General features: G+C 59.6%; 2 long non-coding RNA genes across 2 annotated transcripts in view; both read right to left on the minus strand.

Moving 5' to 3' along the window:
- LOC120219794 overlaps positions 1–540 on the minus strand; it is a 2,757-nt gene extending 2,217 nt beyond the window's left edge. The window contains exon 1 of the long non-coding RNA XR_005525396.1: positions 454–540. This is a non-coding gene — a long non-coding RNA (uncharacterized LOC120219794). The remainder of the gene's footprint in view (positions 1–453) is intronic.
- Positions 541–631: 91 nt separating this feature from the next.
- On the minus strand, positions 632–20,552 carry LOC120219801. The gene is made up of 3 exons (XR_005525399.1): positions 20,505–20,552; positions 19,445–19,493; positions 632–669 (listed from the first exon to the last, which is right to left on the minus strand). It is a non-coding gene; the product is annotated as an uncharacterized LOC120219801 (long non-coding RNA).
- Positions 20,553–23,756: the final 3,204 nt, after the last annotated feature.

Below are 23,756 nucleotides of genomic sequence, written 5' to 3' on the forward strand. Positions count from 1 at the left end.
CCGTGGGGGGGGCCATCCTGTGTCCTGTAGGGGGGCCGTCCTGTGTCCTGTGGGGGGGGCCGTCCTGTGTCCTGTAGGGGGGCCGTCCTGTGTCCTGTGGGGGGGCCATCCTGTGTCCTGTGGGGGGGAACGTCCTGTGTCCTGAAGGATGTTTCGCAGCCCCCCAGCCTCCCCCCTCCAGATGCCAGTGGCACCTCCCCTCCCCTCCCCCCTCAGGCTGTGACAACCAGGAATGTCCCCGGACACCGCCACGAGTCCCCCCGCTTAGAATCCCTGATCTGGAAGGTACATTCCCCACCTTTCTCCCGGGCTTCCCACCCCCCGATCCCCATCTGTCCCCTCCAAATAGAGGTGTCCCAGTGACTGCGGCAGACACGCTGCCTCCCCGGGGTGGAGAAGCCCCCGCTTTGGATTCGAGAAACTTCCATCTCTGGTGACACCTTTCAGACCTACGGTTGGGGGTTGCAGTCGCATCTGTCTGAAGGTGAGCGCTTGTCCCTCGCTGACGCGCTTCTCTCTCTGTGTCTGCGTGCGGCTCCGCCCCACGCGGCCTCGGCTCCGCCCCACGCGGCCTCGGCTCCGCCCCACGCGGCCTCGGCCCCGCCTCTCGCGGCCTCGGCTCCGCCCCACGCGGCCTCGGCCTCCATCCTGGCTCTTCTCGCCGTGTGTCTGACAGACGCATGACAGGCTTCAGGAAGAGCATCGTTAGGTCTCCAGTCAGCTCCCGTCAGGTGGCACTCAGCAGAGGGGGCCGCAGCAAGGAACAGCGGCCTCCGAGGAAGAAATATTTTCACGGGAGTGTTCTGGTATTTGTTAACGTGCGGAGCTAATAGGGGAGCGTGGGAGGCGCCGAACAGAAATCCAATTTGTGGTGATTATTTCCAAATTAAGATGAGCGCACAAGCCTGTCTGGGGCGGAGGCGGGGTGCGCTGCTCCGAAGGAGGGGCTTCCAGGGCGAAGGTGGGGAAGTGGGGGAAGCACACCCGATGCGAGTGCCCTCGTGCGGAGCGGGGCGCAGGGGGCCCGGCGACCGGCTAGAGGGGACCTGCGGGGGCCCCGCCCACCCCGCGCCTGCCGGCGGGTGGCGTGCAAAGAGCTTTTGTGAGTTCAGCACTTTAGGTAAGTGGATAGAGAGGGGACAGCCTAATGACTCCTGACTAGACGGAGACGCGAATAAGCCGAGCGACTTGCAGCCAACAACCGTCATCCCACGAACGTCGTCTACTGTCGTGGGTGAGGAAGGGAGCGCGACGGGCAGAAGGAAGGGTTGAACGGCACGTGAGACACGCCCTCAGCAGGTGCTACGGGAGGCTCCGCAGCTCAGACGTCCCTCGAGAGGTTTCCCAAACTGGCGGGGGGACCAGATCTTCCAGCCCCAGGTCCCCGGTCACCAGGCTGTGCCGGGAGGGGCCGTGCCTGTGGGCAAGCTGGCTGCCTAGCCTCGGACACTCCCTGAGAGGCGGGCGGGCGACAAGGGCCCGTCCCGCGGCCGAGCCGCAGCCCTGCATGTGGGGGACCCATCGCCGGCGCGGCCCCCCCACCGCTCACACCCGGCGCCGTTTCCACATTCTGAAAGCACCCTCCTCCGCCTTCCGGAACTTACAGGAAGGCGGTGATGGGTGAACCGCGCTTTGCCGTCACAGCGTGTCTGGGGGTCACAGCCCGTCCTCGCTGTCTGCCTGCTCCCCTGCGCGTTTGAGACCCCCCCACTCTGAGTGAGCCTGTCCTCTGATCCAGGGGGTCTCGTGCAGGTGGCCTTGTGGTCTGAGCCCTTCTCAGGCTCTGACTGTAACACCTGCTCATTTTCCATCGAAATTGGGCTACAGCGGAGCCGGTGGGGGGCTGTGCGGCAAATACTTCTTCCCTGTCCCCCTTCGGTGACAGCAGCCCGGTCTCGACCTCATGATCAGTGGCGGTGACCTTGGCGGTGACCTTGGCCAGGTGGAGACTCCTTTCCCGGTGGCACAAACAACTCAATGGGACCAGGCGGCAGCTTGAAATCTAGTGAAACTCTCATCACAGCCCTTGGTGGCTGGTCCCTCACTCAAGGGCAAGACCTCTGACCCCACAGAGTCCGAAGCCGGGGAGGCCAGCCCAGAGGAGAAACACCCACAGCGGCGGTGCCGAGGCCGAGCGGAGGGCGCGTCTGAGGCCTGAAGGCCAGCGATGGGGCGTTGGGACTGATGTGGCCTCGTAGCAGAGTATTATTAGAAACTGACATTTCCTTCAGCAGGAAAGAGAGCACTTGACTTCCAATTAGCGTCTCTGGGAACATCAGGGCCACACTGCGGGCAGGGAGACATTCCCCTGAGCTCCTGGAGGCAAAACCATTACGGAACCGTTCCCAAAATAGCCCGGACGCGCCGCGGGCCGCAGCCTGGCCACACTCAGCCGCCTCGGCGGCACGGAAGCCCTGTCACTCAGGGAGGACAGCCAGGCCCGCGTGGCCCGGGGACTCTGCCCACGGCCGCGGCCTCCACCCGCCCTCAGTCCCAGAACACATCCCGCTCTTTACCCACGGCTGCCTCGCTCGCGGTGCAATCCCATAGGACAAGCCGCTCCCTAGGGCTCTTGCTCCCCGCACACGACCCCCGACTCTGAGGTCAAGTTCAGTCACTGTTGAAAGGGACCGCGGAGCTCTGCGAGTCCCAGCCCACCACTCAGTGCCAGGATGGTAACCATAACACTGATAGCTGACATTCAACAGGCTGTTGGGGAAGGTCAGTGCCAGTGAGCCAGACCTAGACAGTCAAAGCCTCCTCACCCCTTCCTGTCCTCGGAAGTGTCCTCGTACGTGTGCTTGCTGTCCCCAGGATGAGAGCCACGTTCAAGGAAGCAGAGGCTGAGGCCGTCTGGATGTCAGGCACAGTGAACCCAGTTAAGGCGTCTCTATGAACTTCTATGATTCTGGAGGGTGGACGCAAAGACCCACTGGTCGTGAGGCCATCGAGACAAGCCTGGCGTGTAAATTCCCCGGCTTATTAAATCTGCCACCTGCCAGCAGGAGTGGGCTGCCCCCTCCCCCCTCAGCCCTCTGTGGGTGGGGCCAGTTTGCAAACCAACTCGGCCCCTTTCGTGGGCCAGACAGGCTGCAGCGGGGTTTACATGCATTATGTTATTTAATCCTTTCAAACCACCTAGGAAGTAGACACATGTCACAGAAGGAAAATCTGGCACAGAAAGCCAAGGCCACCTGTGGCTGAGGGGTGGTCCCATCTCCCAAAAACCCAGTGTGTGGACCCAACGTGGAGCCAATCCTAGAACAGATTCCAGAGCTAACTGAGAGATTCGTGGCCAATGGGCACTTTCGGGTGCTGACCAGGAGCCAACGTGTGCCCATCGAGGACTCTTTCTTTTTCAAGCATGCGTTCCGCTGACATAGCAAGTCCTTTGTAAGTGCCAGACATCACCCTGGACGCAGCCGTGAGAGGCTGCATGAGGGCCAACTTCTGAGAAGGGGAAACCGAGGCACCACAACACGTCCGAGGAAGCCAGGGCTGCCACTAGTGGACGAGGGAGTGAGATTTGAGCTGAGGCTGGGATCCGACATGGCGAGGGCCAGGCTTTGGGATGGAAGAAGACGTGAGTGTTTCCAACAGAGCAGTGGCTACGTTCAGAAGCCGGGACGTGGAGGGGCGCCTGGGTGGCTTAGTCGGTTAAGCGTCCGACTTTCGCTTAGGTCATGATCTCGCAGTTCGTGGGTTCGGGCCCCACGTCGGGCTCTGTGCTGACTGCCAACTCAGAGCCTGGAGCCTGTTTCAGTCTGTGACTCCCTCTCTCTCTGACCCTCCGCTGCTCACACTGTCTCTCTCTCTCTCCTGGAAATAAATAAAACATTAAAAAAATAAAAAGTTAAAAAAAAAAAAGAAGAAGAAGCCGGGACGTGGAAAAGGGTGTGATGTCTTCAAGGGTGACACGGCCCTGGCTGGAGCCTCTGGGGCACTTAGTGCCAGCGGACAGGCCGGCGGCGCCTGGACCACGGTCTGCCCAGAGCACAAAGCAAAGGGTCGGCGGCAGGCGGCAGACATGAAGCCGTGGTGGCGAGGGTGGCCCACCTAGGTTTCTAATGGCATTTTAAGGAGTCTGGCCTCGGCCCTGGGGCAGGGGGAGTCAGGCATCCAGCCACATCTGCAAAGTGGGACGGGAACTGGGGAGGATGTGGTTGTGAGCAAGGAGCCACCACGGGGGCTGTGGTCTGTTATGGTGAAAGATGAAGGGATCCTAACCCAGAAGTGGTCCTGGGAGAAGGGACGAGCTCAAGAGACATTACAGTGACAGAGCGGGCCAGCGGCGGTTGACTGGATATCGTGGTCGGGAAGAGGCGGAAGGAGGGAGTGGCGGCCGTGTTTCTGATCTGATCGGCTGCAGTGGTGGAGGTGTCGGTGGCTGAGATGGGTAAGAGGCGAGTGGCTGACGGGCTTAGTTGGAGATGTGCTGTAGCGTCTGAGAGGCCCCTAACCTGAGAGTAGATGTGGACTAGGAAAGCTGGCTTCGCAGTCAGGGCGGAGCGAGGTGCGCTGTTACAACAGACAACCCCAACAGGCTCAGGGCCCAGGAGCACACAGCATGGCGGGTTTTTGCTGATGTGACGCGGCTCCCCCGGGTCAGCTGAGGACCGGTTCACCACCTTGCCTGTCATCCTTGCAGAGGGAAGAAAACTCTAGAGAGACTTGGCGTTGGCAGCTTACGGCTCCAGCCTGGAAATGACACACGTCACTTCCACTTACAACTCACTGGTCGGAACTAATCACACGGCCCCGCTTATCGGCCGGGGAGCTGGGGAGTGTGCCTCACGACCAGGGGCCCGGCACCACCCGGAGACCAGCGCTAACGACAGCTACACGTGGAAGAGGGGTTGCCAGGGGCCCCATGGCCAAGTTCTGGGAAGAAGGGAGACAGCGGTTCTCAGAACCAGACTCTGATGCACGTTTATCTGATTCCAGGGCCCACACACACCAAACCAGTGATCTCCGAGATGCAGTTTATAGGTTATCTTGAGTTCCTTCTTTACAGTTTTTTGTCTTCTCCAGTATTTCTACAATGAATCAATTCACTTTTGTAACCAGAGCAAACCCGTGACACGAAGGAGGTCCTCACGGGGCGGAGTTCTCTCCTTTCCGAGATGTTAGTCCAGGAAGTCGCTCACTAGATGGCAGCACATCGGGTGAGAGGCGCCACCAGGCTGGATGGAGAGCTGCCGCTTCCAACACGGAGGAGGGAACTGCCCGGGACCCCGAGAACCTGCTGCCTCCACGGCTGTGTACCAGCCCCCCCCCCGCCCCCCGGCCACCCAGCCTCCAGCCACGTGTTCCTCTGAGGATCTCACACACCCGCCTTATGTGGGCGTTTATTTTCAAGGAATCAGAGGCGGCATCGCAGCCTCCCTCCTCCACAGCCGCCGCCCTGGCCCCGTGGGGCTCCCAGGCTGTCGGCGGCCACCCCTGGAATGCGAACCCCACCACCTGTGATCACGGCCCCGCGACGTCGGCTGGAAGCCGGGACCAGCACAGCCGGCCTGTGACCCTGCGAGTGGCCCCTGGGTCTCTCAGAGACCAGCAGGACAGGGTGTTCACACGGCCCTGGACTTCAACGAGAGGGAGCCGGAGCCCACCCCTGGCGCCGCCTGAGGGACTCAGCCGTCACCTCCCTCAGAGGCTCAAAGGATGCGGGGAGGCAGCGTACACATGAGTGTAAGGAACTCCTACAGCCCAAGAGCAAAACAACAACAACAACCCAATGAAAAAATGGGAAAGGACCTGAGTAGGTGTTTCTCCATAGAAGACACTCAGATGCCACCAGACACAGGGAAAGTTGCTCAGCACGACTCCGCATAAGGGAAACGCACATCAAAACCACACTGAGATACCACCTCACACCCGTTAAGATGACCATTGTCACCAAAAGCAGGAAGTGAGGATGAGGAGGAGCTAGGACCCTCGTGCGCCATGAGTGGAAGTGGAACATGGCAGAGCCGCTCCGATAAAGAGCATGGAGCTTTCTCAAAAACTTAAAAACAGAACTACCATATGAAGCTTTAACCTCACGTTTGGGTGTTTTGTCCAAAGGAACTGAAAGCCAGGATTTCCAAGAGGGGTGTGCACTCCCATTTCAGAGCAGCACTGGCCACCACGGCCGAGAGGCAGAAACAACCTAAGCGTCTGTCCGTGGATGAACAGATAAAGAAAATGTGGTCTATACACACACGGAACTGTTCCCACTTTAAAAGAAGGGAATCCCATCACCTGCTAAGACACGAACCTTGAGACATTGTGCTCTGTGAAATGAGAACTTAACAGAAGACAGCATGACTCCACTTATGTGAGGCCCTGAAGCAGCCAAACCCACAGACGCAGAGAGCGGAACGGGGGCACCAGGAGCTGAAGAGGAGGGAGGCGGGAAGTGGCTGTGCGGCGACTACAGACTTTCAGTCACACAAAATGAAGAGTTCTTGAGATCTTCTGAACAACAGTGTGCACGCAGTTAACACATGAGTGAGTACCTCACGTGATGTGGCTTTTACCACCATTTTTAAAAAGTCCAAGTGTGTGGGGCACCTGGGTGGCTCGGTCGGTTAAGTGTCCAACTTCGGCTCAGGTCATGATCTCACAGTTCGTGGGTTCGAGCCCTGTGTCAGACTCTGTGCTGACAGCTCAGAGCTTGGAGCCTGCTTCAGATTCTGTGTGTGTCTCTCTCTCTATCTGACCCTCCCCTGCTCACACTATCTCTCTCTCTCTCAGAAATAAATAAAACATTAAAAAAAAAAAATCCAAGTGTGAAATGAATCCAGAAGTGGCTGTGAGCATTGCTTGTCCTTAACCACACTGCTCTTGGATCTAATTAAATACCAAGAGAGTGGGGTCAGGGAGGAGCGTACAACTCCAGAGCCCATTTCACTCTGCTACACGGGCTTACAGATATATAAGAATTTAGTTTCATCAATCTGTATACTTAAGGTTAGTACACTTTAATACTTTAATGTATGCATAATGCTATGCTTTAATTAAAACTAGACCTTAATTATTCCCACCACAAAAGAGAAATGGCTACGCATGTGACAGGATAGACATTCGCTAATTTTACAATGGCAGTCTTACTGCAATATGTAAATGTATCAGGCCAACATTGGGGAGGAAACATTTTCCTCTACTTTCAAGGTTCTGTCGGCTGGTCTAAGACTTAAATTGACATGGACAGATTAACAGGAGAAGATAAAATTTAATTATGTACCTAGGGGGAATCCACATAAAAATGAGAGATTCCAGGGGCGCCCGGGTGGCTTAGTCGGTTAAGCATCCGACTTTCACTCAGGTCATGATCTCGTGGTTCGTGGGTTCGAGCCCTGCGTCGGGCTCTGTGCTGACTGCCAGCTCAGAGCCTGGAGTCTGTTTCAGAGACTCCCTCTGTCTCTGGCCCTCCCCTGCTCACGCTGTCTCTCTCTCTCTCTCTCTCCTAGAAATAAATAAAACATTAAAAAATAAATAAATAAATAAATAAATAAATAAATAAATAATGAGAGATTCCAAAGACGTCTGGGCAAAAGGAGGTATATGTGTCACCCCGAACTGGGCGTGTGAGCTTCAAAGGCACGGAAGGCAATTCCCAGGAGAAAAGGAAAGAGGAAATGTTTGGTGAACAGCCGTGTGCTGGGCCATCCGGAAACAAGAAGACTGAGAGAGGACCTGGTCACACAGCCATGCTGGGCTCCTCCCTGTGGGCCGCACCTAGTCCACGTTCTCCGCTAGGTGACTGTCGTGAGATCCCCCTTCCGGAGCAGGTCCTCTGTGTAAATTCTTTCAGGCAGTTAGGTGGGAAGCAAAAAAGAAAGCTTCTCGAGTCTTCTGTTTCTCAAAAAAAATTAACCCAAAATAACCCACAAGCCAAAGAGATCCATTCTGGGATGGTGAATTTTGCTCCCGTACCTCAACATCAACACCTTAAACATGCACGATGGTATATGTCAAATATATTTCAATTTAAATAAAATGAACACTATAAAGCTACTAAAGGGAAATGTGAGAATATCTTTGTAATCTTATAGCAATGATATTTCTTAAAGAGGACCAAAAAAATCACAGACCATTTAAAAAACGATAAACTGAGTACAAAATGATATATAACTTTTTAACGTAAAAAATAGTGTCCTAGAACTTCTGTAACCATCTTAACTTCAATATAAATATTTTCACGGTTAAATAAAATTAAAGGGAAAAGACAGCACGGATGGACAGACAAGCTGGGCAGTTGAGGCTAAGTCCATGGTCAGGGGAGTCCCCAGAATATTCTGAGCAGGGGAGAGTCCCCGTGGAAGCTGCACTTTCTCTGGAAACTTCTTGAAGATTGGCCTTATGTGCGAGCCACCCAGTGCGTGCCTGGGCTCTCCCACCACCACAGGATCCCTGGAAGGTGGGCCCTGCTGCCCGTCACAGCAGGGGGTGGGGGGTGGCTGTTAGCACCCCCTGGCTGACTACTACAGGCGGGGACGTCTCCAGTGCAGGACGGGCACCCCGGTCACTTAAAAGAAATCGGTAGGCATCCTGCTGTTTGTGGCCCGCCCGCTCACATCAGTGGGCATCAAGAGAGCACCTGTCGCCTGCAGCGTCCCGCGTCGGAGCCCAGAGAAGCTGCCGGGAGAGCAGAAACGTGCTCCCGGATTTCGCCCCCTGAAACGAAAACAGGCCAGACCCTCTCTCTGGACACCTTTCCTCAGATGCTCTGAGGATATTTCGATTTAGAGTCTCACCCGGAGACACACTTTGACATTTTAGGACTTGCTTCAATATGCAGCTTGCAGACTCCAGCCCAAGTACTTTCCGAGAGGAGCTTAATGAAGACGCCACCTTCCGGGCCGGACCAACCTCCCGTTGCCATGGCAACCATCCAGGAGAAGCCTTGGTGGCAGCGGCAGGCGACAGCAGCAGGGTCCCTCAGGTCCCAGAGCTGGCCGGGACCCTGGGCCACGGGGAGGGGAGCAGACAGACGACCAGGCCGGGAGGCGGCAGCTGCCGGAGGGCCCTTCCTGACACCAAGGGACAGATTGGAAGTGACTGGTCTACACAGCACTCTGCAAACCACCAGGATCAGCAATGTTTCTAAAAGGGCCGGAAAAGTACCCTGACTCGGGGCTGGTTGGGAGGCTCCCTGAGCAGGCGCTCACGCCTGGAGGCCACGTAGCCACGGTGCAGGGGACAGAAGGGGGAAGAGTGCTTCCCGGGGCGGGCGCACCGTCGCAGAGGGGCTGAGGCAGAGGGGGAGGGCGGGGTAGACGGGGACGGGGGAGGGACACCGCAGTCACCTCTGCCTGGGGTCCCCCTTTCCCGTCACCGTAACAACCACATCCTAGAATGATCACCAGAGTCTCATCGTGGAGGACAAGCAAAGCGAGCTCCCAAAGGCGACTTGCCCTGGTTCAGAAAGACGTGCCCACTGGGGTCCCCTGGATGGTGTGGGGAGGGCCCTGGGCAGTCAGAACCTCGGATCCTGAGCTGGAAGCAGATGTCCATCCAGCAAAGACACCAACAGATAAGACAGGTGAGGTGCGTGGCGTCCGCGGGCAGCTGCGAATTCCAAGCCCACTTGCGCTAATTTCAAACGGGGGCCACAGAGCGATCCGCCATGAGACGTGCTCCCGGCTGCCATTGAGGATGTGAGCTGACGCACAACAGTCCGAGTTCGATCCTGTGACGGCACAGGACAGAGGAATGCAGGCCCGGCGGGTTTGAGGCAGCCTGGAGCTCCCCCCAGTCCCGTGCCCGGCTGCGCCCCACGTGTGCCACGGGCCTGCAGCCTGAGCCTGCGCCCGGCCATGCTGCCCCAGAGGGTGGGCGTCGGCTCCTGGTGTCGCCACGGGTCAGGCTCAGGGGCGCCGCACAGGAGGGGGAGGAAGGGCAGGCCCTGTGAGCCTGGCCCAGGGGACACCTGAGTAGCTGCACATGCAGGGTCTGGGGACGCGGGCACAGACGGGGGGAGGCCGGGCCGCAGGTGCACGGGGCACAGCTAACCGCAGGCGGAGCAGCAGCCAAAGCAGCCCCGGCAGGGGGCCCGCGCCCATCTGAGGGGCTGAAGCTGAGGGCAGTGGAACCAGATAAGAAACCCACAGTTTGGGAGCCGCAGGATGTTGGCTGGACGTTCACCTCCCCCGGCGGACCAGAGCCAGGAGGGGCTCTCTGCGGGGAGAGAGTATGATCGGGGCACAGGCAGGGCCACGGGAGGCCAGGGACGTCCCACCTGACCACCGGAGGGGGGACAGTGGATCCCGCCCAGTTGGTGGTGGTGGCTTGGCAGGGCCAGCGGGCAGGACACCGCCGTCTTGGGTGAAGAAAACCTCTGTTCTACCTCCCTGCACGGCCTCCGCTCCAAGGGCCGCACCAGAGGGTGGTGCGCAGGGCGGGGCAGTGAGGGTGAGCAGGGCAGGGGGGTGAGCAGGGCGGGGCAGTGAGGGTGAGCAGGGCAGGGGGGTGAGGGTGTGCAGGGCAGGGGTGAGGGTGTGCAGGGCAGGGGGGTGAGGGTGCAGGGCAGCGAGAGCGGATGGCACCTGCTCCTTCCCAGTCCGTCCCCTGCCCCGCCCCCCCCGCCCCACCCCAGTGTCACCTGCTCTGAGGGGAAAAGGGGGGAAGAGCTTTAAATAGACGTGAGATCAACATTTTTACACCAACAGAGCCCAGTTCTTCCTAACTGCAAGCCACTGAACTTTCTGGAAGGAGGCTGAGCCGTTGGTGGGAGAGCTGCTGCCCGGGGGAGGGGGGGCAGGGGGAGCCCTCACCGTAACAGCCAGGGCAGCTGTTGGGGACAGAGCAATCCATTTCGGGTCCACACACCCTGACGAGTTGCAACTACTTAAAACCGAGCTGCAAACCGCTTGGCTGGGGGCCGGGGGTCGGAGCGGCCTGAGCCCTGGGGCGCTGTCCCCCAGGCCCGAGCCGCCCGGGAGCTGACCCCTCGCACGTGCCCCCCGCGATCGGCCGTGTGGGGGTCCTGCAGGGAAAGGTCTGGAACTGGAGAGCGTCCCTCGGCCCAGCCACCGGCACGTGGCCTCCCCTGAGCTCACACGGTCTCCACAGCAGTGACGTGCAGTGTGGCCCCTGGCTGCTCGTGATGCCGTCTGCCCCCAGATGGAGAGGGTCTCAACGTCGGGGAGGCCCACCCCCATTGCTCCCCCCCCGCCGCTGCTCCCGGCGAGGACACGGCCATGGTGGGTGCCACGGGAGGGTCTCTCGAATGAATGGCTACTGAGTGGTAGAATGACCGACTGGCCGCACGGATGGCCGGGGCTGCGTGAACGGGTTCGTGGAAAGTAAGCACCGTTTTCCCCGGACGTGTTCTCCCTCGACGGAGGGGTCGGGGCTCCAGGCGGAGGCTGCAGACAACAGCAGACGTCTCTGCTACGAAAAGTCCGTGACCTTCCCTCAGCCTGACAAGCCTCATGACACGCCTGACTGGAGCCAACTGCCTTCCGGAAACATCCCCAGAACAGAGCCTCGATCGAGTGTCCACCCTCTCGTGTCCAGCTCCGGGCCTCACCCCTGCCCGTGTTCTGCTGCAGCCTCAGCCGTTTGCAGGAGCAGAGTGGGGGGCGCCTGGGAGGCTCCGTCGGGGAAACGTCCGACTTTGGCTCAGGTCACGATCTCGTGGCTCGTGGGTTCGAGCCCCGTGTCTGACAGCTCGGAGCCTGGAGCTGCTTCGGATTCTGTGTCCCACTCTCTCTGTCTCTCTCAGACACTGTCTATGTCTGTCACTAAAAAATAAACATTAAAAACAATTTTTAAAAAAAGAACAGACTGGGCAGTGCTGTCAGAGTTGGGGACATGGGGGGGTGATTTGGGGTCATCCCGCACTTCTGCCCCAGGAGGGGGAGAGCTTGACTTTGCACCTCTTTTGTCCCCAGCAGGGAGCTTCTTGCCAGGGCCCACGCCAGCTTCCAGCAAACGTTCTCCCAGGCCACAGGGTGCTGGCGAGCAGGGCGGGGGGCGGGGGGGGTCCCTGGGCTGCAGGCCCCAAGCGCTGCCCCGAGCGGCCCCGGGCCCCGGGCGGCTGCTGTGCGGCGGCTGCTGAGCGTGCAGGGTGCTTCTCAGATACACGACCGCTGAGCGGCAGTGGGGAGCGGGGGCAGGGTCCCCGAGTCTCTGCTCGTGTGCAGCCGGTGTCCCCTCACGGTGTCCCTGGAAGCAGCAGGTGATCCCTCTGACAACACGCCCGTTTGCAAAACAGCTTCACGTTGGGCTGGATTCAAACTCCATTCACATGAACCAAAACAGAATTCAACATCGCAAGTGTCAGAGGAAGGGGGGACGTTCCAGTCTTTAAACATAATTTCAAATAGTGAAATGGCTCTTAATATTTTTTTTATAATTTCCTGGCACGGGGTGGGGGGTGCAGATATTTCTAGTCTGTAACTGGGTTTAAGGAGCCTGATCAGAAACTCCATGGGGCTGTTTCAGGCATAAAACCTGGTTATTAAAAATAGAGATGGAAGCAAACCCAAGTAAGTTTCTCACTAAGAAACTTGAAAACATTTTATTTCTAAGTTTTATATGATTCCAATATTTTGTATTTTCTCTGATATTTTTGTTATTTTACTCATCCTAATTGTATACTACAAAGAAAGTATATTGAACTTTAAAAAAAAATTTTTTTCCAAATGTTTATTTTTGAAGGTGGGAGAGACAGAGTGTGAGCAGGGGAGGGTAGAGAGAGGGAGACACAGAATCGGAAGCAGCTCCAGGCCCTGAGCTGTCAGCACAGAGCCCGATGCGGGGCTCGAACTCATGGACTGTGAGATCATGACCTGAGCAGAAGTCGGGTGCTCAACCGACTGAGCCCCCAGGCGCCCCTATAGTGAACTTTCTCACCAGCCCCACAGACGCCCGGGGCCCAGGAGAAGCCCACAGGCGCGGTCGTTGCTGCCATCTCTGCACCAGACGCCCCGGGGTGGGGGGGAGCGGCCTCTCCTAGCTCAGAAGGGCTAACATTCTCAGAAGCCTTATTCAAAGTATGAACATTCTGGCGGAGGCTTGGATTGTAATAACCCGAAGTTCTTTCAACCGGAGAAGTAGCTCGGAGGGCGGGCGCCATGGATCCGGGCGGCTGAGGCTGATCCGCGTGGGTTAGTCTCCCCACGGGCGACGGCAACAAGCCCTTCCCTCCCGTGTCACCCCCTCACTGTCTCGTTGACGTTCCTTCCAGAATGAAGTGGGATCTGCGCTCCCTCCTCTTTAAGCTGGTTCGAGGCTGCAGTAGGGCCACGTTGTGTGACACCCCCCCCCCCCGCCGGGTTGTAGGAGGTGACATTTGGTCTTCCTGGTATGTTGGCTGTGCCGGCTCCTGGGGCCCAGCCACCGCGCCGTGAGGACACCCACCAGCCCCGCGACGGGTCCTCCATGAAGAGTGTTGCAGGTGACCCCCACACCCTGCTGGTGTGGGACCGAGACGAGCTACCTCCCCCCACCGGCTTCACGGCAGCTTGAGGAGCAAAATAAATGGTTGTTGTAATTTAAGCCACGAAACTTTACGACGATTAGTTACGCAGGGAAAGTTGGCGTGAAGCAGAAACAAAGTCATCGGTTAAAATGGGTCAGATGGAGGTCAAATTAGCAACGCTTATAAAAAGCCTTCAAAAGTGTATGTGCCCTTAAATCCAACCATTCCACTTTGGGGGACTTAATCCTGAGGAAGCAGTGAAAGACGTGTCACAGCAACATTCTGCAGAACAGCGGAAAAGCTGAAAACCACCGAAACGCTCGGGAGAGAATTGGGTGCTGGGTTGTGACACATCTGCTTCCGCGGGCCCCAAGCCTGCCCCCCAAACTCCCCTGGGGACCTCTGTCAAGGGGAGACCTGAGCAGCCCTTCCCCGACCCCGCCCCGATGGGCTCCACCTTGTCCCCAGGGCGGGGCTGTGACGCACCCGTGCGGGCCGGGGCCCTGAGTGCCCTACCTCGGCCCCGAGGGGGTTTCTGCGCCCCGGACGCACGAGGTGGGTTACGGTAGGCGGCTTCCCACCACACCTAGAGCAGCCGACGCTGCGCTCAGTTACGCAGACCCCCGTGTCTCCGCGGCCTCGACGGGGCCCCTGCCCCTGGGGTTCCCCGCTGTGACCCCAACACCTGCACTTTGCTCCGCGGCTCCCCTGACAGCCGAGGTCGGCCCGGCACCCAGGCTTCCTCTTCCGGAAGCTTCTTCTGCACGTCCCTTACTTTCCTCCCTTCTCAGCTGTGCATCTTCTCATTTTGTGGGAGTTTGTTTCCCCGAGATGCCGCGACTGTGGGTCTTACACGTTTTAAGTCTCTCCTCCCAGGCCTGGGCTCCGGCACGGCGGCCGCCAGCCACCGGTGGTTCTAGGGGAAGCTCATGTTCATTCCGTTTAATTTCACATTCACTTCCCCGGTCACGCCGCCCATCACCACCCACGGCCGCGGCCGCCCGACAGCGCGACCGTGGGCCGCGGGGCCACTGGGGGCACAGACCGGCCTCCTCTTCGGCGGTGCCTTCGGCCGCACCTAGTCTGAAACTTTGACACCGTTAATTCTGACGTTTCTTTTTTATGGCTACTAGGTATGTCTTCCTTGCGTATAAAGACCATCCCTGTCCCAGGTTTGTTAAAAAAAAATCTTCTGTTTTTACTTCTAATATTTTTATACTTTCTCTCATTTAGATCTTTAACCCAGAGTTCACTTCTGCACGCGGGGGGCTGTATGTCTAGTTTCACTCCGTTCTGCGTGTGCAGCAATACGACGTGCCCAGGGGGCCGCCCCAAGCCTCCCTCCGTGCCCGCGTGGGCCCGTCCTCGCCGCCCGCAGCTCACCGCCCCATTCCCACCCCTTCCCCAGCTGAAGACCCGGCCCGGCCCCGGGGTGGGAAGGACGGGGCTGCAGGAGCGGAGTCAAAGGGTCAAGGACAAGGGGGGGGCAGCGAGTCGCGCCGGGAGGCCGCGCCCCTCTCCGTGAGCCCGCGCATCCGCCACCAAGTCCCCCCACGTCCACGTGTCGCTTTGCCTCCGTTCCCTGCACTCGGCTACAGCGACGCCAAGGTGACTTGGACCCGAAGCCCCAGCCGGTGCCCGGGGCTCTCAGTGAGCGGCCTCTGGGCCAGGCCTCCCCCTGGGCACAGCCAGCCTGGGGTGGGGGTGGGGGCCCAAGGGGCCTCCCTCGGCGGGAGGGCCGGCTGCCTGCGTGAGGGCCCCGGCTAAAGTAAAAACGCAGAGCCCCTCCTTCACAAGAAAGAACTCCCCGGGGCGCCGGGGGGCTCAGTCCGTTAAGCGTCCGACTTCGGCTCAGGTCATGATCTCACAGTTCGCGGGTTCAAGCCCCGCGTCGGACTCTGTGCTGACAGCTCGGAGCCTGGAGCTGCTTCAGATTCTGTCTCCCTCTCTCTCTGCCCCTCCCCCGCTCATGCTGTCTCTCTCTCTCTCAGAAATAAATAAAACATTAAAAAAAAAAGAATTCCAAGTTGGTGACAGCAGAGCTGAACCAAGCCCGGGGCTACGGAGCCGGCCCTGCGGGGGCCTGACCCCAGCCGCCCCCCCAGTGGAGGTGCCCCGCCCTCCTGGCACCAGAGCCCGGGCCCTGACGGCAGCGTCCCTGGTGCCCCGCCCCCAGCCCCGCTCAAAGCCCCAGACTCCGTCCCCAAGTTAGCAGCTACCCTTAAACTGCAATTAGAAACTCAGCTCCACAGAGAACCCACCCACAGCCCCATCCTTACCCCAGCGCTAAGGGTGTGATCTGCGGGTGTGGACGCAGCCCCCGGGACCCCCACAAAGTGGGCGGGAGGCCAGCTGGGGGCCCCACGCTCTGCAGTCCGACCAGGGAGGGCATTCAGCTTCAGCCCGTGCGCACCGCCCCGGCGATCCATCGGGGCCGCGGCCGGGATGCCCGCTTCTGCGTCAGGGGCAAGCGGCGCACAGCAGAGGCGCGTTAAGGGTCTAGCTGAGCGGCAGGCGCGGGGCCTCCTGCAAACTCCCGTCGGCCAGCGGCCAGCTCCTGGCCTATAGCCCCAGCTCCTGAACAGCCATGTGCCTCAGCTGCCTCAGAGGGAAAGGAGCTGACATTAGAAGCACGATCCCCGTTGTGCTATGTGACGGACTCAGGAAGTGACGGCGGGCCGCTCGGCTCAGAGCGCTGCCGGGCACCCGGCGGGAGGCATCCGGACACCTGTTCACGGGGCTGGCAGAGCAGAGGGCCGTGACCGTGTGGGGTCGAGCAGAAGCTCTGGGTTCGAGGCTTTGCCCCACGCTTCCCGCCCTGCGGCTCCTCTGAGCTCCATCTTCTGGCCTCTTGGTGGGGCCACGGGCGGGGCCCCCAGCTCGTACCAGAGTCAAGGTACCTCTGGGCCCAGTGCTGACGCGCACAGTGAGCTCAACTGTTGTCCTCGGGCTTGTTCGGGTCATCAGGGCCCCGGCACTGGTGGCATCCCAGGAAAGAGCAGGAAGGCATATGTCCCACAGTGTGGCCAGCACCCTGCGGAAGACTAAGCACCGAAGACTAAGCACCTGGAGCTGAGGCTGCGCCTGCCCTCCAAGAGCTCACTCTCTCCTGCCCCCTCCTCCCTCCCCCTTTCCCGTGGTCTATTACAGAGGACTCCTGGTGTAGGGAGGGGGAGGGTGCGGGGCAGGGGAAGGGTGAGGTCAGAGGTGGTGCAGGGAGGGAGGTGGGGGTGCAGAGGGAGGGGGAGGTCAGAGGTGGTGCAGGGAGGGAGGTGGGGGGGCAGAGGGAGGGGGAGGTCAGAGGTGGCCTGAGGAAGGCCTCCCAGGACGCCGTGGCCGCCAGGCTCCTGGCTGTGCCTCACTGGCTGTGCTCTGGGGACTTTGGCTTCCTCATCTGAAAAACGGTTAGAGACTGGATTAGGCAGAACAAGTACAAACCATCTCTGAACGGCGGTGACAGCTGCTACTTCTACCATATTCTCCCCTGGCCACGGATTCTACTATATCCCCCCCCAGCCACGGATTCTACTGTGCCCCCCCACCATGGATTCTTCTGTATTCCACCCCCCCGGCCACAGATTCTACTGTATTCCCCCCCCCGGCCACGGATTCTACCATACTCCTCCCCCCCCCAGCCACAGTGGGCCACCACCACGGAGATGGGAGGGGTCCTCCGCCCAAATCCAAAACCAGCAAGTTCACCGGGAGGTTGCAGGGGTGAGGGCTGGAGAGGCGGGAGGGGCCTCTGGTCTCAGCTGCCTAGACCCCACATCCAGGAAGAAGGGAATTTCCTGAACCTGGCTTTGCTGTCCCTCATTCCTTTCGTGAAACACTGGACTCAGTCTGCATCCATAACGACGAGGACATTCCTTCGCAGGGATGCCATCGGGGCTGCGTGCCTGGCCCCTGAGAAACCCAGGCTTCCTCCTCCTCCCACTCCACCCCGGGCAGCTCTGTGAGCCGCAGACGGGCCTGCATCCCCCTAAAGCCCCTGGAATTGCTGCCTCAGGGGTTTCCAGCCACAAGTAAGCCTTCTTTTCATGGGCAATCAGGCAGCAGCCCGGAGCAGGGAGGGGGAGTGGGGGGCACTGCTCGCCCAGCTGGGTCTCTGTCCACAGCGGATCAGACACAGAGGCCTCTCCTGTCCCTGCCCCCAGGCACGGAGGCAGAGCGGGGGCACCCGGGCCAGGGGACAGCTGCGCAGTGACAGGAAGGACAAGCATCTTCCCTGTGCAAGAGAGGGACGCGTGAGCTGGCACCAGACCTCCCGAATCACCACCCAGGGTCCTCCCCACCTTTGGCCGAGGTCGCCTTCCAGACCCGCCGTGAGATATTTATTGTGTTGACGCTGGCACAGTCTGGGCGTGGAAGATGGACGCGTGCAGAGCAGCGGCCCAAAGCGTGGGACTTGTCCACAGAAGCCCCTCTGCTCCCCCTCCCAGTGGAGGGGCATGGGGGTTGTCCCTGTGCACATCAGGCCTGGGGGGTTCATTCACCAAGCACTTATCGTGCACCGAGGAGAAGCGTGGGCCTCGGATCTGGCAAAGGCGGACTCGGTCCCCGCTCCTCCACTGCGTGGCCACGGCAAGTCACCTGGGCGGGTCCCTGCTCAAATGCCCAACGTGACTGGCCCTAAAACCCGCCTCTCAGGACATCTGGGGCACCACTGCTGTCTTACAGATGAACAGGTGTGCCCCCCACCCCCCACCCCCACCACGGTCCGACCCCGCTGCGCACCCGAGGTCGGATGTGGGAAGAACAGAGAGGTGTGTGAGCAGGAGTTGGACGGGCTGGGTTCAAATCCCGCCCCTGCCACCTACTGTGTGGTCTGGGGCTTGTTACTTAACCTCTCTGGACCCCAGTATCCCCGACCACAAACTGGAGAAGATGGTATCCGCACCCAGCTGACTGTTGGTATGATGACTAAATGATTTAATACAAAAGCAAATTAAAAGCTAGTAACATTTAAAGGTAAAGGTCTTTGCCCAGAGATTTCCCAGTAAGACCTAAATAAACGTGAGCTGTGCTTTTAATCACTAGTGTTCTTCACTCTGAAGGACAACGAAGGTATTTTTCTGTCTTTCCTTATGTATGTCTTTGGGCCGATCCAAAAAACAAAACCAAATTGGTAGCAAGCCCACTGCCCAGAGATCCAGGCAGGGCTGTGAAAACAGACCAAACCTTTGGAGAATCGTCTGCTCCGTCTCAGTGTCGTCCCGAGGCCATAACGCAGGTGACCACCCCAGCGTCACAGGCCACCGCGGAGGACGGGCAGCTCTTGGCCGCCTGGCGCTCGGCCGTCTCACCACCCAGCCCGCCCCTCATGGGCCTCTCCGTCCAGAGTGCACCTCCCAGCACCCACGGCCTGTTCATGGCGGCCTCCTGAGCCACTTTCCTCGTGCCGGGACACGGGGCGTACCTCCAGGGACTGAGTCACCTAGGAGGGGCTGGAGGAGACATTCGTCCCCGGCTGCCCCAGCTTCCACGTCACTTAGGAGGAAACAGGCATAATAAGGATTGAAGACGTCCGTAGAGTCTGGGCAGGGGCTGAGGGCTTGTCCGGGCCCTGGGATTCCCTGACTTGTCAGCGGCATGGCAGCCGAACACTGGGCTCACCCGGGCACAGCGCGCCCTCCGGGACAGACTCTGGGCCCCTGGTATCAACATCGGGCGGCCAGGGCAGACCGCACCACATCGGAGCTGGTGTGGGGGTGGGGGGATCGGACAGCCACTGGCCACAGGTGACGTCGGCTGGCGTGTTCCCAACCTCCTCAGACCCGGGCCGACTGCCTGCTGGGGACTCTGATGTAGCCGGGCTCTCAGTCCAAATGCCCAGCTTTTTCCAGCCTGCAGCAAAGACTGAGAGCCACTGCTCGGAGGTCACATCCTAATCCAACTTTCAAACTATGGTTCTTCTTTAAGGAAAATCATGATACTTAATCATAGCAAAAAGAAAAGGAAAGAAAGAAAGAAAGAAAGAAAGAAAGAAAGAAAGAAAGCAAGCAAGCAAAAAGAAAAGGTACGGGTTACCTGTTGGGCTGGAATGCGATCCCTCGTGTGCTAATCTGGACGCTCCATCCTGCAAACAGAGGCATTTGCCCTTCCAGGAACATGAACCTGCGATTTTGTCTTTCTTTCCAAGTGCATATGTGTCACTCGGTCCCCACCATTTGCCGAATCAATGGAAATGTACGGAATTTGCCTTAATATAAGCAATTATGAATTTATAGGATCGCTCGGAATCAACAACATAATAAACAACCTTTTCTAATGCGGCAGAAAGAAAAGAAGTGTGGTTAGTGCCCTGAAACGTTCCGTGTTCACACGGTCCCTAGACACGGAGTCTGGCCTCTGTCGGCGGCTGAAGACAATGTCTGGGGTGGGGGAGGGGAGGCACCTCCGCTCGGATCACATGGAAATTCCTGCTCTCGCTTTGTTTTTTCCAAGATTGCCTAAAATTCCAAACCCGTTCGGAATCACCTCCCAACGACTTCTAGCGAGGCACGTCGCGAGGAATCCAGCGAGGAATGCGCTCCTGGGAGCCAGCGCCCCCGGGCGCCCGCAGGGGACCCCGCCGAGCCGGGGACCCCGCCCCGGCTGCACAGAGCACGTTTCCAACAAGCCAAGCGGGGACCTCACTGAGCACAAAGCCCAGAAGCTGCCGGGACGCCCTCGACAGGCCGGGCCCCAGGCCGAGGGGTCCGGCCGCCTCCAGGCTGGGTGGCCCTCGGGGGTCCGCAGGACGTGACAACCACCTACCCTTATCAGTTCTCCGTCCAACACTCAGTCACAAAGCTGGCTGGAAAAGTGATAAGGGAACGTGACTGGCGGGCGAGGAGGCTTCGATGAAGGCTGCAGGCCGAGAGGAAGGCCGGGGGCCGTCGGCCCGCCGCCCCTCCCCCACCGGGCGCGAGGGGGGCGGGGGCTCCACGTGCCCTCGGCCGCCCCGCGGGACAGCCACGCGCCCGCACAGGGACTGTGCTCTGCAAAGTAGGAGATTCCTCACATTTTCTAAAAAAAACAGATTAAAATTTTAAATTACTTTAAATGTTGAAATCAATAAATAAGCCAAAGTTATCAAAGTCTTTACCCCAAAGCTCCAGCGGGTCTGAAGCAGGCCCAGCTCGCTCGGCTCCGGACTCTGCTTGTCCACCACACCCACACGCCATTCATAAAGTCTCCGGTGGGTTCCCGCCCCCGGCCGGGATTGGTCCTCCAGGGGCGCGGGCCCCGCCCCCGGCCGGGATTGGTCCTCCGGGGACTCATGCCCCGCCCCCGGCCGGGATTGGTCCTCCAGGGGCGCAGGCCCCGCCCCCGGCCAGGATTGGTCCTCCAGGGGCTCGGGCCCCGCCCCGGCCGGGATTGGTCCTCCAGGGGCTCGGGCCCCGCCCCGGCCGGGATTGGTCCTCCAGGGGCTCAGGCCCCGCCCCGGCCGGGATTGGTCCTCCAGGGGCGCGGGCCCCAGGCCAGGGCCCACCCGCCACCAGTCGGCCCGGGCTGCACGTGCCGCCGCAACGGGGCCTTGACCAGACCTGGCGGGGTGGGTTCGGGTCTAGCGGAGAGACCTCACTGCCCCCCACGGCGGGGTCCTCCCTTGACTGTTGACCTTCCACACTGACCCACGTAGAGGTTTTCGAAACCAAAACCCAGCGACATGGCCTCCATCGTAGGCACATGAACGCTGTTCCCGACTCAGGACAAACCCAAAGGGCGCGGCGCTGGGAGCGGGTCTCTGGGGACGCGGCGCGGCGGCGGCACCGGCCACTTCGGACCCTCCGCTGCTGACTCACCCCCCGTTGTCCAGCCTGCAGCCAGCTGCTGAATCTCCCCGAGCCTGGGTACCTGGTCCCTGAAACAGACGGGGCAGCCTGACGCCCCGGACTCTTCTAGAATGAAGCGAGGAAAGGGATGGAAAGCACTTTGCTTATTAGGACCCAAGCCAGGGCCACACAGCCTCCAGCAGGTCTCATAAACTCTCTGAATCCCAGCTGCTGCTGCTGCAAAGTGGGGGTCATGACAGCTACCTCACCGTGTTGCTGCGCAGACTAAATAGGTAAACGGCATGAGGTTAAGAGCATGGCCTTGGTGGCTCGTTGGCCTGGTTTAAATCCTGACGGTGCCATTTACCGACTCTGAGTAAGTCCCCCGGCCTCAGGCAGCCCCCCCGGCCTCACCCGCACAAAGGCCGCGGGGATCCTGACTGTCCTGCCTCCCCGGGCTGGGGGAAAGGTGATCCCAGGTGAGCCATAGAAGGCCGGACGCACAGAGAGTTGAACAGATGTGCAGCTGACATCATTAACAGGATAACACACTCACAGACAGTGACCTTGAGCCAGGAGACGCCCACCGGGTGGCAGGTATTTCTGAATGTTCCCAAAGATGCCATCCTGGTCCCCTGGGATGGCCTCCCCAGGGTCCAGTCTTACGGACCGGCTTCTGCTCCACTTGCATCCTATAGACAAGGCGCCGATCACCCACAGGGCTCTGGCAGCCGGACACAGCCGCAGCCCCCTCACCCCTGAAGGGCCGGGGCTCAGGAACACAATGGAACCAGCCCAGGACTCAAGCAGGTGAGCACTCAGTGTTCAAGGAGTGCGGCTGTGTGGGAGGAAGGAGCCCTTGATCTGAGCTCACTGACCCCGACCTGAGATAGGTCAGGCTCCCTGAGACCACCCTCTTGGGGAAGCTGGGTCTGTTCAGTGACCACACACCTGCTTTATTTGGCCGCTTGCTTCTCCCGGGGGAAAGCACAGCCCAGGGTGACACTCGGCCACAGTCCAGAGGTTCCAGGCCTCTGGTCCTTGACCCTGGACCAGAACACGCTGATGGTACAGACCAGAAAGCAGGTGTTTTCAAGCGGGAGGGGGACCAAGGGGACAAGGTAACTGACCGGCCGCTGACCTGTGGGGCCCACCCAGTCACCTCCTCCCAAGGACCCCACCTGTCCTTGGACAGGTATCCAGGACAGGCCCTGGCCGAGGGAGGTGTGCAATGAGGCCGCGCGCGGCACACAGTCAGGCTGGTCACAGCACAGTGACATCGGCCCCATTACTGTGGGTCCCACAGGGAAGCACCAGGAAAGTCACATCTGGTGACAGGGAGGTTTGGAAAGAGAAGGGCATCGGGGACCGTCGGCCAGGTGCAGGGGGAAGGGCTGGAAGCAATCCCATTGCAGTGGAGATGGTGCCCTTTCCTTTAATTCAAACAACACGGTCTCTAAATAACCAAATAATGCAAGCAGTGGTACTCACATCTGGGTAACTCCCACGGGCCCGATGCTGAGCTCAGCTCATCCTCACACTTCACTCAGCCCCCTGAGCATGTGACTCGGGGTGGGCCCCCCCCTCCTGGGGGCAGCGAGGGTCATGAGGAGCAGTCAAGGAAACAGAGTGGGACTGAGCTCCGCTCTCCATTCCGAGGCCCTCGCAGACAGCAAGGCCAGCGAGGGGGAAAGGGGAGACCATCCCGTGGCGACACTTGACAATTTACGAGGTCATGGCTGCGCCAGGAGAGACAGCAGCCATGTGAGCCCCCAGACTCACTCCCAACCGCCTTCCCCCGCTGCCCCGCCCAATCGGACTGAAACATCAGGACGGGGGCCTATTGGGGGCCGGGGGGGGGGGGGGCGGGGTGCCTGATTCCGGCTGGACCCTGTGCTCGAACACAGGCCGTCCCCTCGGCTCACTCACACCGTGGCCCCAGAACGGAATCACCCCCCAGCCTCTCCCGTTTACTTCTACTGTGTCTTCAAGGCTTTTTACCAAAACGTGTTCTAGAGCTGCCCGTGTGCACCCCTGCAGCTCTGAACATGTGCCTCTAACGTGCCATTCCCATCCTTAGGGGGCCCGCTGTGCCCACCTTTAACACAAGACCTTTTCTCCACGATCAGCTCTACCCTCCAAAGAAGAAAACGCATTCAGGAAGGTTAGGAAATGTGTCCCAGGCTCCACAGCTGGTCGGAATTACACCCCAGATGACGGGCCCCATTTGACTTCGCCTGCTTCACCCGGCCTTTCCAAGGGCACGAGCGGGTGGGTGGGCATAACCGTCAACACCTCTCGCAAAGATGCCAAGTCGTGCATGACTCTTGAAGCAATTTCCGGCTCATTAGCTGGGAGGCCGGAGGACGGTCAGGGTCAAGGAGGCTTGGAGGGGAAGCAGAATCGGTACCGAGAAGCCGAGCCACGCCCGGCCCGTCGTTGGTGAACACCCGTCCGAACGGCTCCCCCACGGACCCCACCTGGGCCTTCCGCCAGGCTCTGGCCTCATGGGGCCCCCGCGGGTTACGAAAGCCCCATCTTTCCGGTTCTCCGGCCGGCCGGTCTGTCACATCCACTTTGCA

Source organism: Hyaena hyaena, unplaced genomic scaffold (assembly GCF_003009895.1).
Source record: "Hyaena hyaena isolate Hyena2069 unplaced genomic scaffold, ASM300989v1 scaffold_13, whole genome shotgun sequence".
NCBI lineage: Eukaryota > Metazoa > Chordata > Mammalia > Carnivora > Hyaenidae > Hyaena > Hyaena hyaena.